The sequence below is a fragment of the Peromyscus maniculatus genome, chromosome 8, assembly GCF_049852395.1.
Source record: "Peromyscus maniculatus bairdii isolate BWxNUB_F1_BW_parent chromosome 8, HU_Pman_BW_mat_3.1, whole genome shotgun sequence".
Taxonomy (NCBI): domain Eukaryota; kingdom Metazoa; phylum Chordata; class Mammalia; order Rodentia; family Cricetidae; genus Peromyscus; species Peromyscus maniculatus.
The window spans coordinates 13736483-13750608 of record NC_134859.1 but is presented as its reverse complement, the minus strand read 5'-3'; the positions used below and the strand labels follow the sequence as shown (position 1 = coordinate 13750608).

The following is a 14126-nucleotide window of genomic DNA, read 5'->3' as shown; positions in this document are numbered from 1 at the left end:
CGTTCAATTCTTACCACCTTCACTATTCAGCTCACCAAACTGCCACCATTTCCCACCTAGATGATGGTGACAGACACCTTGCTGGTCACCTTTGCCCATCTGGCTCATTTTTCTCAGGATAACCAGAAAGATAATTTTATAGGGCAAACATTGCCCTTTTATATGCCTCCTAGCTGCACCCCCCCCCCCCCGGGGACTAACACTACTTTAAAAACTCATGATGTCATCCTATTTTTTTTGTATCAGCCAAAACCCCAATATTATGTCCTTTGGGACCAACATTACTGCTCCCATAAAACTCTTCAGAACTCTGTTCTCCAGCCACTCCAGCCTTCTGCTAGCTGTCACAGATACCAAGAGCCTTTGCTGCCTGAGGCACTGTGTGCAGAGCTTTTCTGCCTGGACTACCCTCCCACCTCTGGGAACCCCCTCCCCAAGCGACGCGCACTATCTCCCATGTACCACTCACACCCTTCATGTCCCCAGGGTAGGTTGTGCAGCTCATTATTATCTTCTCATAGGACTCCGTTTCCTTTGTCACAACACTTAGTCCATAGTCGCATACTGAGCAGGACCACGACTGTGTGGCATATTGGATGCCTTCCAAGATGGAACGCAGAACCAGACAAATGGCTAATCTACCATTGGTTTGTTTCTGTTTGCCGCTTTATTGCAATTCAATTCCAGATCACGTTTGGTCTAATTTCAATAATAAGAAGGAATATTTTCCTGTCCTTCACTCTGATGATCCTCTTTGGTCTGTGCCCCTCCCCCTTCTCCTCCCCCAGCCCTTGCTGGTCCCTGACTCCAAGCATTAAGAGATAGTGGATATCAGCTTCTACACACTAAGTCAAAATCAGTTTATGTTATCAGTTCATTCATCAAAGGCATGTAATACTGCTAATCAGTTTCCATTTGGTAGCAGTAGACTAAGCAGACAATACTCTTAACATAATTACAGCAAGTGCCGAGAGAACTGATATTTAAGCCTGCTTCCTACGTGGACTGTTTACCTCGGCTTTCACATGCTGGGAGTAGTTCCAGAAGAACTGTTTAACCTACAGAGTCCTTCAGACCAGGCCTCCCACCAGCCAGGTTTCTCCAGACATTTGCCCCTTTCCTCAGTCCCACCCAAACCACCAAGGTCATATGGAACGATCTCTCAATTCTTCATCTTTGTGGAAGTCATTTCTCTGGAGCTGATGTGACCTATTTTACCACTTGAACTTGTCCATATTCCCAAATCTCAGCTGAGCTTTTTTTCCCCTCCGACAGACAGGATGGTCAGAGGCTAGCTACATCTAGGCAAGCTTGGGGGGCCCAGCAGAGGACAGTCACAGCATGTACACTTGCCTAGGCCAGCCTCTCATCACCCTGTCTTTTATTGCCCATCTCCCTCAAGAGCTAGAAGGTGTTTCTGGTGTTCAGTACAGTGTTTGGCATATAATGGGAGCTTAATGGAACTGTAGAAAAGGGAAGAAGGGTAGAAGAAGAGAGAAATGAAAAAACAAGCTTGTGGGTTTAACATTGGGGTCCCTGATAGAAAAAAAAATGTGAGATTCTCATGATCTTAGGGGAAGGAGATGACGTAAGTGAACATCAATGCCAATTAGTATATGATTGGGGCAAAGGCTTGATAGCATTAGTTAGGACTCTGGGAATCCATTTCCTCCCTCTCAAAAAAAAAAAAATCTAAGGCAAAGAAAGTGTTAAAAAAAACCCTTCTGGAATAGATAGAGGCAGATAGACAGACAGACAGCACAGTCTGCACCTTGGGTATACACGTCTGTCAGGCAGTCTTTGTGCACAGTAAAGAGTGGGAAGGGACACTGTGAGCCTCACCTCTGACAGCAATAATCATCCTCCAACACAATGTGCACTGCAGACAGTTTCCAGGACACTGATATCAAGCAAAGCAGTGCAGCACCAAGAGGCTTCCCAGGGCTGCTCCAAACCTGTCCCTAGGCAGCTCCGCACAGCCTGAGACAGAAATTCATATTCTCCAAGACTGATCTTTTGACCTAGCTGTTCTCAGATCCACTTGAGAACAGTGAGAGGGACATGCCGAGGCTTTGTATCCAACTTGCAGTCATCTATCTGCTCTGGTGCTCTGGTGCTGAAGAGTGTGGGAATTCTAAGTCACTGGTGAGCAGGCTCTCCTTCTACAGTCCCATCCCAGCTGGCTTGGGGTCAGAGGGCTGTCAGGAGTCTGTCCCCCACGCCCTAGAAGTGAAAGAGACAACTCCCCCAGGATCCAACTCTCCAGTCTTACAGCAGTCATTTTGGGTTTTAATTTCTGTTTTCTTCTGATCTTATACTTCCACATCTGTCATCAATTCCCACCCCCCCACACACTGTATGCTTTACAGATGAGAACACTTTGTTCCTTATCTCCAATAGATCCTAAAGACAGTGCCACCAAAGAGTAAAAAGATTTGCCACCAAGTTGTATTAAGTGCTTCTAACCTGATGGGTACTTTTCTGATGGGTGTGTCCCCTTATTTAAAGCACTCTGGGGGCTTCTGAAGGAACAGCACTAGTCATATATGAAGATGGGAAAATTAAAGCATGGGGTTGTTGAGTGATTTACCCTCCAAAATAGACAGAGAAATTAGCAGGGCCAGCACAGAAACCTAGGTAATTGGTGCTCAGAAGGAAAATGTCTGCTCACTGGGCTTCACTACCTAAACTGATAGACCTCTGATTACTTTAGGGCTCTTGGTAGTTCAGATGATGCAAGCCACTCACAGCAGACCTGGACCCAAAAGACTCTGGACCTCCCTCTTGAGAAGGCTGCTGTGAGCTGCTGGAGCGCCTCATTCCTGACTGACTACAGAGTAGCAATGGTGTCAGCTTCCTACCATCTGTCCAAAATGCTAGGATCGCCTGCCAATTCCTGTGTCCCTAGGCAGAGAGTCGGCTCAGATCAGCTCTGGGAAACAGAGGCCACCCTTAGTCAACAGCCCAGCAAGGACTGTGGCATGTAGCCACAGCCTGGCTGAAACAGGATCCCTCATATTAAAGTTCCTACTAAGGCAACACATTGAAGCCCCACACAAGGGTATGGAGGGGGACGGCAAGGGACTATCTCTAGGCCGGGAGATGGGAAGAAAGGAAGCCGCACTAGCGGTCCTCACAACCTACTGTGTGCCAGACACTGCCTCTAAGAACCAAATGAGGAAGCTAGGCCAACAGATGTGAGTAGACTTCTCCTGGGCTACTTTGCAGAGTATGGTGTGAGCATAGGACTTCCTCCTCAGGGACAAACCTCACCGGGTCGTCAAAGGTTGTCACTCAAGGAGATGGGTGGCAAGTAGGGTAGTGGGTGTAACTAAGGATGTAGAGGAAAGGTAAAGGCCTGTGGCTGGAGTCGAGGTTAACAGGACACTGAAGGGCTCCAGGAAGTATGATCCTACTGCCAAAGAGAGATGGAAGACCAAGACGTGCTAGCAGATTTACATCCCACACACCAGCCAGGGAGGAGGACAGTCAAGTGGGTGTGGGCGGCTAGGAGTGAGGAACGCCTGCCCCTTGGTCCCTAGTCAGGTCACCAGTGATGAATGGGTGATGAATGAGTGATCAATGGGCTTGGGGCTGCCCAGACTACTAACAGTGGCCTGTGCTTGGTTTGTTCGGCCCACATGATCTTCTGATTGCAAGAAGTCAGAGACAGAATAAGAATGTTTACCCATGAGGCTTTTTTAAAACATTATGATTTAACACAAGCAGGACATCCTTGTTATTATGCAAACACCATGGACCCATCATACAAGAAATACATAGAAGAGGTACTGTCATCATTAAGTCACGTGAAAGACATGTGGGGCTTCTGTTCTGAGCTAGCACAGATAACATGTCTCACAACAGGATGCTATTTCAGCCATGGTAGAGTACACCAGGAAGGGATCCAAAGGAGGAGGAAACCAATCACAGGAAGGCAGAGATAGTTCTTGGTCCCACAGCACCAAAGCTGGGGACACCCACAGCAGCCCTTTCCCCTGAGGCCTCGTTCCCTTACTGCTCTGGATGGTACTTGAGGTTTGCCAAAGCTCTCAGTACGGTCTCTCAGACACAGTCCAGTGCACTCCAGTGATGTGAATGGCAGCCACTGTTTGTAGCATCGGCAGGCGCTGCGGTACACTATTGACTCACCTAGAAACAAAGCATGGCCCTTTAATGGCACCAGAGTCCTGTGCCTCTGCCAACTGCTGGCTGCCCTGAGTTCTCTGTTCTTCTGGGATGAGCTCCTACCATAAACTCCCCCCTTCCCTTCCTCTCGTGAAAATTCTGCAGTGTAGGCAGGGATCCAGAAGAGGGAAAATCGCTGCAGTTCCCAGCAGCACTCTGCAATACGACAGTGGATGGTTCACTGCAGAGTGCATGGCTGCCATTTGTCTCTGGAAGGTGTGCCATGATTGCCTGTCAGGAGTGGGCCTTCCTGCCCAGTCCACATATTCTACAATGGGTCCTCAGCTTCCTCCAGCTCCCATGGAAGTTCCCAAATCGAAACAAGTTTTGCAGCTCTTGTGGTCCTGTCAGACATTTTGGTCAAATATTCCCTCACCATTACAGTTTTGTCAGATGTAAAATGACAGGGGTGAGGGCTGGTTTGTAAGACCTTGAAGGGAGGTGCATAGGAGCCGCCTTTGATGCTTTGAGAACATCAGCAGAGCTACTGAGGGGCAAGGGGCTGCAGGAGTCTTTCTTATCTTTAATCTCAGGACTAATATTTTAATCAGGCACATATGCCTGTCAAAACAGGAGCAAAGGTTCCTTTGAGATGGAAGAGGTCACTTAGAAAATACACAGGTTGAGACCACCCAGTACAAATAAGCCTAATTAAGAGGGAAACAGTCTCAGGCATCACAAAATCAAAGGAAATGGTCCTGAGGTGGAGGACAAAACTGGACCCCACCCACCATGGAAACAGAAACTCAGCATTGACCTTAGGAGTGGCTGTAGCTGTTCTGTAGCCTCCAAGCGAACCTTTCAAGCACTATGTGCCATTGCTGTGGGCTACTTGTCTTCAGAGGATACAGGAAGGAAGTGGGACACTGTCACTTATTCCCACCCACACTCAGCTGACACCATGATTCCTCCAGGTACTCCTCCAAAAGCTCTCAGTTATTTCTCTGAACAGACAGCTCCCCTAGTGTGTGGTCACATAAAGAATAAATCAAAGGCAAATTAAAGATAAAGTGATATAACCTAAGAAAACAGTAGAAAGCATCCCCAGTCATGTGATGAGGTAGAAATGCCATCTGGAAATACCAAGAGAGCCCCTGGGAGGAACTCTCAGTGCCACACAAGCTCAAGATAATATTAAGACAATACTCTTTCACCGATGAGACCACGCTGGACCACCTGGCTGGCAAGCGTGTCAGTGGCAGTAAGGCTTTCCCTTTGAGAGACCAAGCTGGAGATGACCTTTTGGAAATACCAGCATGAGTAGGCAATGCCTCTAACTGGGACACTGCGGACCGGGGCAGAATCCCCATGAGGCTGATGTCCCAAGGTCTGCAAGGTAGGTGATTTCAAGAGATGCTCACCACCACCTTCACTAGGCCCCCACACCCTTGGCAAAGAAATCCAGAAGGATGAATCACTAATCCAAAACACTTATTAAAGATGCAGACTGAAAAGGTTGGAAAAGAGGCTAGAGAGGGAAAAATGAAAGAAAGAAAGAAAGAAAGAAAGAAAGAAAGAAAGAAAGAAAGAAAGAAAGAAAGAAAGAAAGAAAGAAAGAAAGGGAAGAGGAGGAGAAAGGAACAGTGTGCAGAAAGAGGGTGAGAGATAGGGCATAGAAGAGTGAGGTGAGAGAAAGGGGATTTGGTGGGGTTGGAGAGAGAAATGAAGATTGTACAGGGGAAAGATGAGGAGGAAGAGGGAGTTGAAGGAGAGAGGGAAAGGTGGGGGTGGGGGACTTTGGTTGGATCTGTGGCATTTGATGTCTTAAGCTGAGCTGAGTTTGTCCAGCACAGTAGGCTCATTACAGCATCCCCTGCACTGTTCCATATGCCTGAAGCATTTTTGTTTATTTTTTAAATGCACGATGAAGGAGAAAAAGAATAAAAATGAAAATAAGGTGAAGTTTTCTTCTCTGGTTTCTCTGACCAATGCAGTTAGTGGCCAAGAGGGCTTGGAAAATAATAGCAGCCATGACCTGCTCTCTGGGGAACAGGGAGCTGGCCTTCTCCCTCAGTCTGGCTCCACGGGCTGACTCTGACCCTGACCCAGATGGAGATCATGCTTCCATCACCGTTCTTGATGCTCTAGGGGAGAACAGGATGCCCTAGCCCTCTAGGCATGCCACCAGGTTTCTGCCTCCCGGGCATGCCACCCAAGCCACTCCACCAGTGATTCCTGAGCCCCTGGGACTTGCCAGGAGCCATACTGCCTAGGATATAAAGCAGTAACACTATTCTTCAGGCATTTACAGATAGAGCGGGACAACTTAGAGCCCCACTTCTTTCTCATCTATAAAATGAAGAGAATTGTCTCGGGAGGTTTTAGGCTTGGTTTTCTTGGACATCTCAAATCCTATAGGGTAAGGCTCAGAGTGACTGGGGATACTAAGATTTCCCACTTTTCCTAGAGCAGCTCTACTTCATTCTGTTGAAGACATTGATATACTACCTAAGCTTGAATTTGTAAAGATGCTTCCACTACTCAGGGAGCTTTGAGAACTGGTGAATAAGATTGTTCCATGTTCTAAAATTTAAAGTTCTCTGTTTTATTACTAAGGTTGTATTAGTCCTTGGAGGCTCTGCCTATAGAGAGAATCACTATAGATTGAATCACTCATTCAATCATCAAACACTCAAGGAGATTCCTACCATGAAGGGAGCTAATAGACAGCAAATGAATGAATGAACAAGCTAAGAAGACAGTGCCCACTATACAGAGGGACATGGGAGGTTAAAAAGAGGCAGGAGAGAGAGTCATAGGTCTGATTAGCCTTGGAGCCAAGGCTTCAAATGAAAGGGACAGCCTTGGAAGATGAGGCGAAGATGACTTTAGAGACAGAAACAAAGGTGAAAGCCAGATGGAGAGAATGACCCTGGCATTCCAGGACCAGGAAAACCAGGTCACAGAGGGCCCAGGAAGAGTGGTGAGAGATGAGAGGGGATCAGGAGGGTGGCAGGGCCAGGTGGCTGTGGGACTTGCAGACTGCAGGAATAGCTTAGAATGAACTAAAGTGCAGAGGGACATCATCTTTGTTGGGTTACATGGAGGGGGCTGGTGTGATCTCACTGTACTATGTGAAGAACACTGAAGAGTCAAAAGGAAGGCTGAGAATCAAACAAGCGAAAATGGAAAGCACTCTCAGGGTGGTTCAGATACCAGACAAGGGAGACCTGAGGCTGAGTAGCTGGAACTGTGTGGGAAGGTCCAGTGAGGCATGGGGGGGAGGAAAAGAAGGTCCTGTCATCGGTACGCAAAGGACTATAGTCTTTTGATATGGAACACATACAATTTGGGGTCTTAACCTCACCTTCCAGAGACTAGTTCTGCCTTCTGCTCACCCATTTTGGTAAAAATGCCAAAAGTTGAGCTAGTTTCCTTCATCTTTTTTAGCATTTGGGGGGAAGTGCTTTAGATAGACCCAAAACATGCATATTCCTCTTTGAGAAGTCTTATGGAGAAAAGTGCTGGGGCAGTCTCCATATTGGAAACTTGGAAAAAAGATTTAGACCATAGCACTAATTCTTTAATTGTAGATGTATGTGCAGTAACACCTGCCAACACATAGGACCAAGCAATTAAATGGAAAGGAATAGAAACTGATTCAAAGACCCAGGGGAGAGTGATCAATTGTGACACAAAGGGCCTGCCACAGACTCAGAACTGTGCCTCAAATTCAGAGACCGAGGGGACTAACTACTAAGACACCCTTTTCTCCTATGGGAATATGTTCTCCAGCTAGGAAAACAAGACCACATAAAAATAGACAGATATCTAACTAACTAAAGGAAAAGAATAAGGAATCAGGGTCTTGAGGATGATAGCTTGTTCGAGTCCCAACCCTGAGACTTGGGTCAATTTATATAATCCTCTTTAAACCAGAAGCAATGCTTAACAGCTTTCTAGTGGGGATTATGTGGGATTTGAAAATATTTTGTTATAAAATGTGGCATAAATAGTAAGGGTCATTGCTGATTCTAAGTACAGAAAGAGAAGGGAGGGGGTAAACGTGTCAGCAAATAAAGCCGTACGAAAGGAAAAAGAATCAAATTAAGAGCCTCCTGCTCAAACTCACCAATGGCTTCCCAGTATCTAAAATGGGGATTGGCAACCCATGGCCGCAGGCCTATTCCACCACCTGTTTTATGAATAAATGTGTATTAAACACAACCACAGACATTGTTTACACATCACTTATCACTTCTTCCCACCGTTAACAGACATGAATGACTTAAACAGAACTACAGCAGAGCAAAGTGAAATGTTTACTCTTTGGTCCTAAGCCTAAAGGTTAAACCCCAGTTAACAAAGAAAAGTGTTCTGGTAGTTAAATAAATGTGAAATGAGCCATATCTTTCCTCCATGTCACCTACAACTCTGTGTCACATTTGGTACCACTTCCCAAGAGCCCATTTCATCCCTCAGTGGCATTACAGGATCTCATCCCCCTGCCACAGTAGGGATGTGGATGGATTCTTGTTCAGAGTCTGTATCATATCCTTTATAGTGCACACCTCTAACAAGTCCCAAGTTTGACCAATTCAATCTGAGTCATATACGGGAAATCATAATATACTAAAAGGATGGATGTATTTCATTCATTCTAAAAATATTGATAACACATTATTGAGAGGGAAAGAAAGCTGAAGGCAAATGTACTCTTAATTAAATAGGTGTGCAAATATTGATGCCACACTAGCTATAGACCTCTGTGCAGTGGGTGTAGTAGTGTGTGCACAGAGTCCCAGCTGCTCTGAAGACTGAGGCAAGAAGTCAAGGATACCTTGAGCAACATAGCGAGATCTCACCTCTTAGATAAATTTTTAAAAATTGCTGTATGACAAAAGGCAAGTTAGATAATATGTGATTCAGTTCATTTGTTCTATGAAAATTCATTGAAGATCTGCTCTGTGCCAATCCAGGGGCAAAAGTTCAGAGCAGACTATCACCATGTTTTGTTCTCAGGGAGCTCCTGGTTTAGCTGAAAAGGCAGAGTGTCAGGAGATAATGACACTACAGGAAGACAAGGACATACCAAAGTGTGTAAAGCATGGGGGTGACGGGGTGACAGTGTGCTCCCTGGGAACACCACTTTCACGTATTCCCCCGTAAGTTGTGGCAGAAGGTCCAAGACCCACTTACAAACATCTCATGCCTTTATTTGCCTTCTATCAAATGAGCTAGTGTTGACCTAGTAGCCACCATAGATATCTCTTTTAATCATCACAATTATGTGATGTTTTATGTCGCCCAATTCACATGTCCCAGACCAGCAAGTAATCCAAGCCAATCACGAGTCCAATCCTATGCGCTTAACCCTTCACAGTGTCACCTACACACACTCCAGAACAGAGAGCTGGAGCGCGGTGCAGAGGAAGCCTGAGGTGCGCAGCTCACAGAGGTGACATTGGTGGCTCTGGCTGCCAACCAGATGGACACTGACTGACTCTCTGAGGACCTCTGATATGGGCAAAAGGCACAGTTGGAATACAAACAGTTTGTGTTTAGTAAGTCGATGATCAAGGGAAAACTAGAAACTACTGCAGAGAGCAGCCCGGACTCCCAGGCTCCGGGCATGCAGCAGGATGCTGGATCACTCCGGGAATGATTCTGGACTCTAGCCAGGTTATTAATTAAGCCCTAACCACCAAGGCCAAAGGAACTCCCTATCAATTAGTGGATAGCTGAGAGCCCATGAGACTTAAGGCCTCCCGAGGTCTGTGTCTTTCAACCAGGTGAACTCCCCAGAATAAAGGGCCCAGACAGGACTGGAGACAGAAGAGTTGGAACACAAATATGTGGCTCATTGAAAGAGAAGACTGTGTTTCCTAAACTTCCTAGGCCCTGTCTAGGACACAGAATTTTCACATTAGCTTAGTGATTCAGATACTCAGCTTCAAGTTCTCACTCTGCCTGTACCAAACATAATGCGGGACACAAAATTTTAAATGACCATAATTAAAAATAAAATCAAACTTCTAAAAATTATGTGGAACTGGAGAAACGGCTCAGCTGTTCAGAACACTTGCTGCTCTTGCAGAGGACCAAGTGCAGTTTCCAGCACCTGCTTCAGGTTCTCACAACTGCCTGTAACTCCAGCTCCAGCATTTCCTGGGCCTGTCACACTCTACACTCACATGTGCATGCCCAATTTAAAAATTAATTGTTAAAAAACATTAAAAATGCCCATTTAAAATAACACCCACCCAAGAATGAGCTATAGCATTTCCTTTCCTTTATTAGCAATGATTAAAAAACATTAGTCGTCATGAACTGACCAAGTGTAAGGGCAGAGGCATTGGTAAAAGAGCCTCCTGTACACAGTGGTGAGGGTGTAGACACACAAAACTTTCCAGAAGGCGAAGCTGTAAAGTGATCATTTCAACAGAGAGTTAAATATAGTTACTTTCACCTGCTAATTCTTCTATGAATTTATTCAGAGGAGATAATTAGACAAATGTGCCAAGGTTTACACAGAAAACATGTTGCTTATGGCATTATTAAAATACCAAGTATTTAGAAATATCTAAATATCATCAAATGGAGATTATTTAAAGAGATGAAGGCACATTACATAACAGAGTCCTGCCCCTAGTTAGAAGGATATCTGAAACCTGGGAGGCACAGTGTGACACTTCTTCAGATTCTTCATTGAAGGGAAGACTTCCTGTCCACTGTTCCATCCACACAGACAGACAGCATGCACATATATTGTGCCATAAGACCCGTCCAAGTTAGAAGTGCTTACTGGCTCTGGGTGGTAAGGTAGCCATGATTTTTTTTCTTTCTTTATAGAAATACCTATGTTATTTGAATTTTTATAATGAGTGTGTGCTATCTTTACAAATAGAAAATCAACTATATTTAAGGGTCAAATGAAAACTTCTAAAAGGGGCATAGCTTTCCAGAGAAGGGACATAGCTGAGATTGGAATGACAGCTAGTTTTAGAGGAGAATGGAAAGGGAGTCTGAAACTGGCTGCAGGTTTTGTGTGGAGTGATTCAAGCCCTAGACAAGCTAGCAAGGCCCACCACTGAGGAATCTGCTCCAGAGTCAGTCCTGAAGCTGAAAGGCCAGCTCTGTCATTTTCCAAATAACCAAATGTGGGACAAATTACTTATCCTTCTGTTTCTTGGTGTCCAAATTTATAAAGTAAGAAACTGATACCACCTGCCTCTAAGAGTGTCAGGAGGACTCAGAGAGTAATGAAAAGCACCCATCACAATGCCTGGCGCAATGGTCACTAGACACCAACACTCACAAAACCCAAGTCTATCTTGTTGAGTTCACATTCTCAGAGTTGAAGTGCTAATGAATGGTAAAGGACCATTACACAATAAAATCCACAGAAGCAGGAATTGGGATGTCTAGGCTGAGAAGTTCAAGGTGAAGGGTACAAGATGCATGGGTTCAGGCATGTGACCTTCTCATCAATCTCAGTTTTTCACTTTGCAAGCTGAGAATCATGTATAGAAGGTCATGTTGAGGATTTAGTGTCAAATGCCCACACCCCACTTAGTCACAGTGAGTTTTCAATACATACTTCTTACTCTAAACATAAACTAATCATTTGACTATGAAGCAAGCAGCAAGCTTCCTGTCCTCACAGGTATCCAGGTAGGCTTAGCAACCACTTACAGAAGGATACAGGGACTTATTCATGAAAGGACCATACTTCTAGATTCAACTAGACCTAAAAACCTATGCGAAGTCATAGGCTCATGGGACTGACTTTAAAGCTGTTGGTTGGCATGACATGCAGGGTGAGATGACAGGGTCATCACCTTAGGGAGTCACATGACAATGCCATGGTCAGAGACTAGCCTGATTTTCAGGCCAGTGAGCCAGGTGGTGATGATTCTTCTAAACCGTTCATTCTTTCTTAAGCCCAGCTCTATTGCTCTGGGAAAGCTGAAGAGGGTGGACTACAGAGCCCATGGGTATGGCTGGCTACAAGCTACATTCCCTCTCCCCACAAACACACACAACTACACAGTCCCTGGGACCCATAAGGAGACATGGTTCCAGGCAGATACTACCCCAACAGGAAGCGCATGCTAGTCACTTCCTGTCTGCTAGGTTGTGCTCTTAGCTCCTTGTCAACATTATCTCACTTACTCCTCATGAGACTGAGCCACTGCTGGGTATCATCCCATTTTACAGATGACAATTTAAAAAAATGGAGTCCTTCAGTGAGGAAGAAATAGGGTCTAAGGTATACTTAGAATGTGAAGGTGATTGACTTCAAAAAGCTTTATGGTAGCATCTCAAATGGACTTGAATCCATTTTAGGACCAGACACATATGTGCACCCAGGATCTGGGTCAGGTGAACCCTCTCAAGGCTGTAGGAGCGGGGACAGGCAATGTGGCCAGGGGTAATCTAGAACCCTAGAGAAGGCAGAAGACCGAGAGAGAAAGTCTAGGCTGCACTCCACCCGCTACACAGGAACCGGCACACAGCAGAAACTGAGTGTGTCCTCAGGAGTTCCTGCTTCAGGAGCAAAGGACTACTGTTAGAGAAGCCAAGAGTTCGGGTCGGCCCAGTAAGATGAGGTGCCACACAGCTTACTCTCTCTAAGATAACCAAGTGCTGGGAAGGGAGATGTCTTTGTCACTTACTTTCTTTTCAGATCCCTCGGTTAACCAGGCAGGCTATGAACTGGCATCTGCACACACCTCTCTGGCTTGCTTTGGTATGCCAAGGCTAGGTCAGGACGGTCCCCTATCTCTCTCATACCTGGAGTGATTTTCCAAACCACTGCTAGCATCTGACCACACACCAGGCAGATCCCTGGGGGACAAGCCAAAGCTTCCTGACTTGAGATTGCAGATACCCAGATTCAAAGTGTATCTCTTTGACCTTCTGCAAGCCCTGAGCTTTCTCATCAGTCAGGATGATACCTCACCCTTCTGTTGTAAAAGTTAAATGAGATACTCATATACTAGAAAGGCAGCGGGGGTAAAGTCTGTGAGCCAAAGTCTGGAGCTTCACAGTTTAGGGTCAGAACCTGGCTCTACCACTAGCCATTTATCTTTAGACATGCTACTTAACCTTTCTGAGCCTCAGTGTCATCGACTGTAAAATGGGTGGGATAGCACCTATCTATGTAGGAGTTTTGGGGTGAGTGAATGGGTTCAGAATTGCAAAGTGCTTGCCACCGCCCCTGTCACATTAGTGGCAACTCAGTAAATGTGAGTTGTTATGATTAATGTGTGGAAAGCCCTTGGCACGGTAAAAATGAGTATTCAATAAATGGTGGCTGTTATTCTTACAAGGTACATGCTCCTCGGAGAATTTTGTGCACATTTATCTCCTTGAAAGCAATAAAAATGAAGATGTTAGCGAAGAATCTGGTCCTTAAGTAAATGTCAGTCATAGCTGAGAAAAGCCACAGTTCCTTTGTCCCTGCAGGGTACCCGGAACCTCCACCCGCCAGGCCTATGCCCAGGCTCTCCTCTGCTTCCTGTGGACCTGTCCTTCGCTCAGCCATCCACCTTCTCAGCACATGTTCATTAAGCACCTACAGAGAGCCCAAAGGAGGCCTGGAAACCCAAGCATAGAACGCAAAAGCTCCAGCTGCATCCTCTCTAGTTACAGGGTAGTGGGCAATTCACATTAAGTAAGTGTGCACACAAACGGTTATTTAATGGCAGCTGGTTTTCTATCCTAAAGGATATGATGGAAGGATCCCTTGTGATACCATTTTGCCACTGTCTCCACTCCCCTGCCCTCCCACCTCCCTGGCAATTAAAATTATCTATTAAAATTCTGTTTTAATTTCAAGAAGGCTGTGCAAATGAAATTATGCAAAGCAATCTTTTGAGACAGTCTTGTTTTTCCTACTCTGCCCGGGTGATGTATGTCAATATTTTCTTCCTTTTTATTGCCGAGTAGTATTTCACGTGTTGGATGTAGCATAGACATCTAAGATGGTGTGT

The 14126-nt window shown here is 45.5% G+C and overlaps 2 protein-coding genes across 2 annotated transcripts in view; one reads left to right on the top strand and one right to left on the bottom strand.

Annotated features, from left to right (window-relative positions):
• Dock2 (dedicator of cytokinesis 2) overlaps nt 1-14126 on the bottom strand; it is a 408847-nt gene that overhangs the window by 160676 nt on the left and 234045 nt on the right. The gene's annotated exons all lie outside the window — the stretch shown is intronic.
• Insyn2b (inhibitory synaptic factor family member 2B) overlaps nt 1-14126 on the top strand; it is a 106253-nt gene that overhangs the window by 69679 nt on the left and 22448 nt on the right. The gene's annotated exons all lie outside the window — the stretch shown is intronic.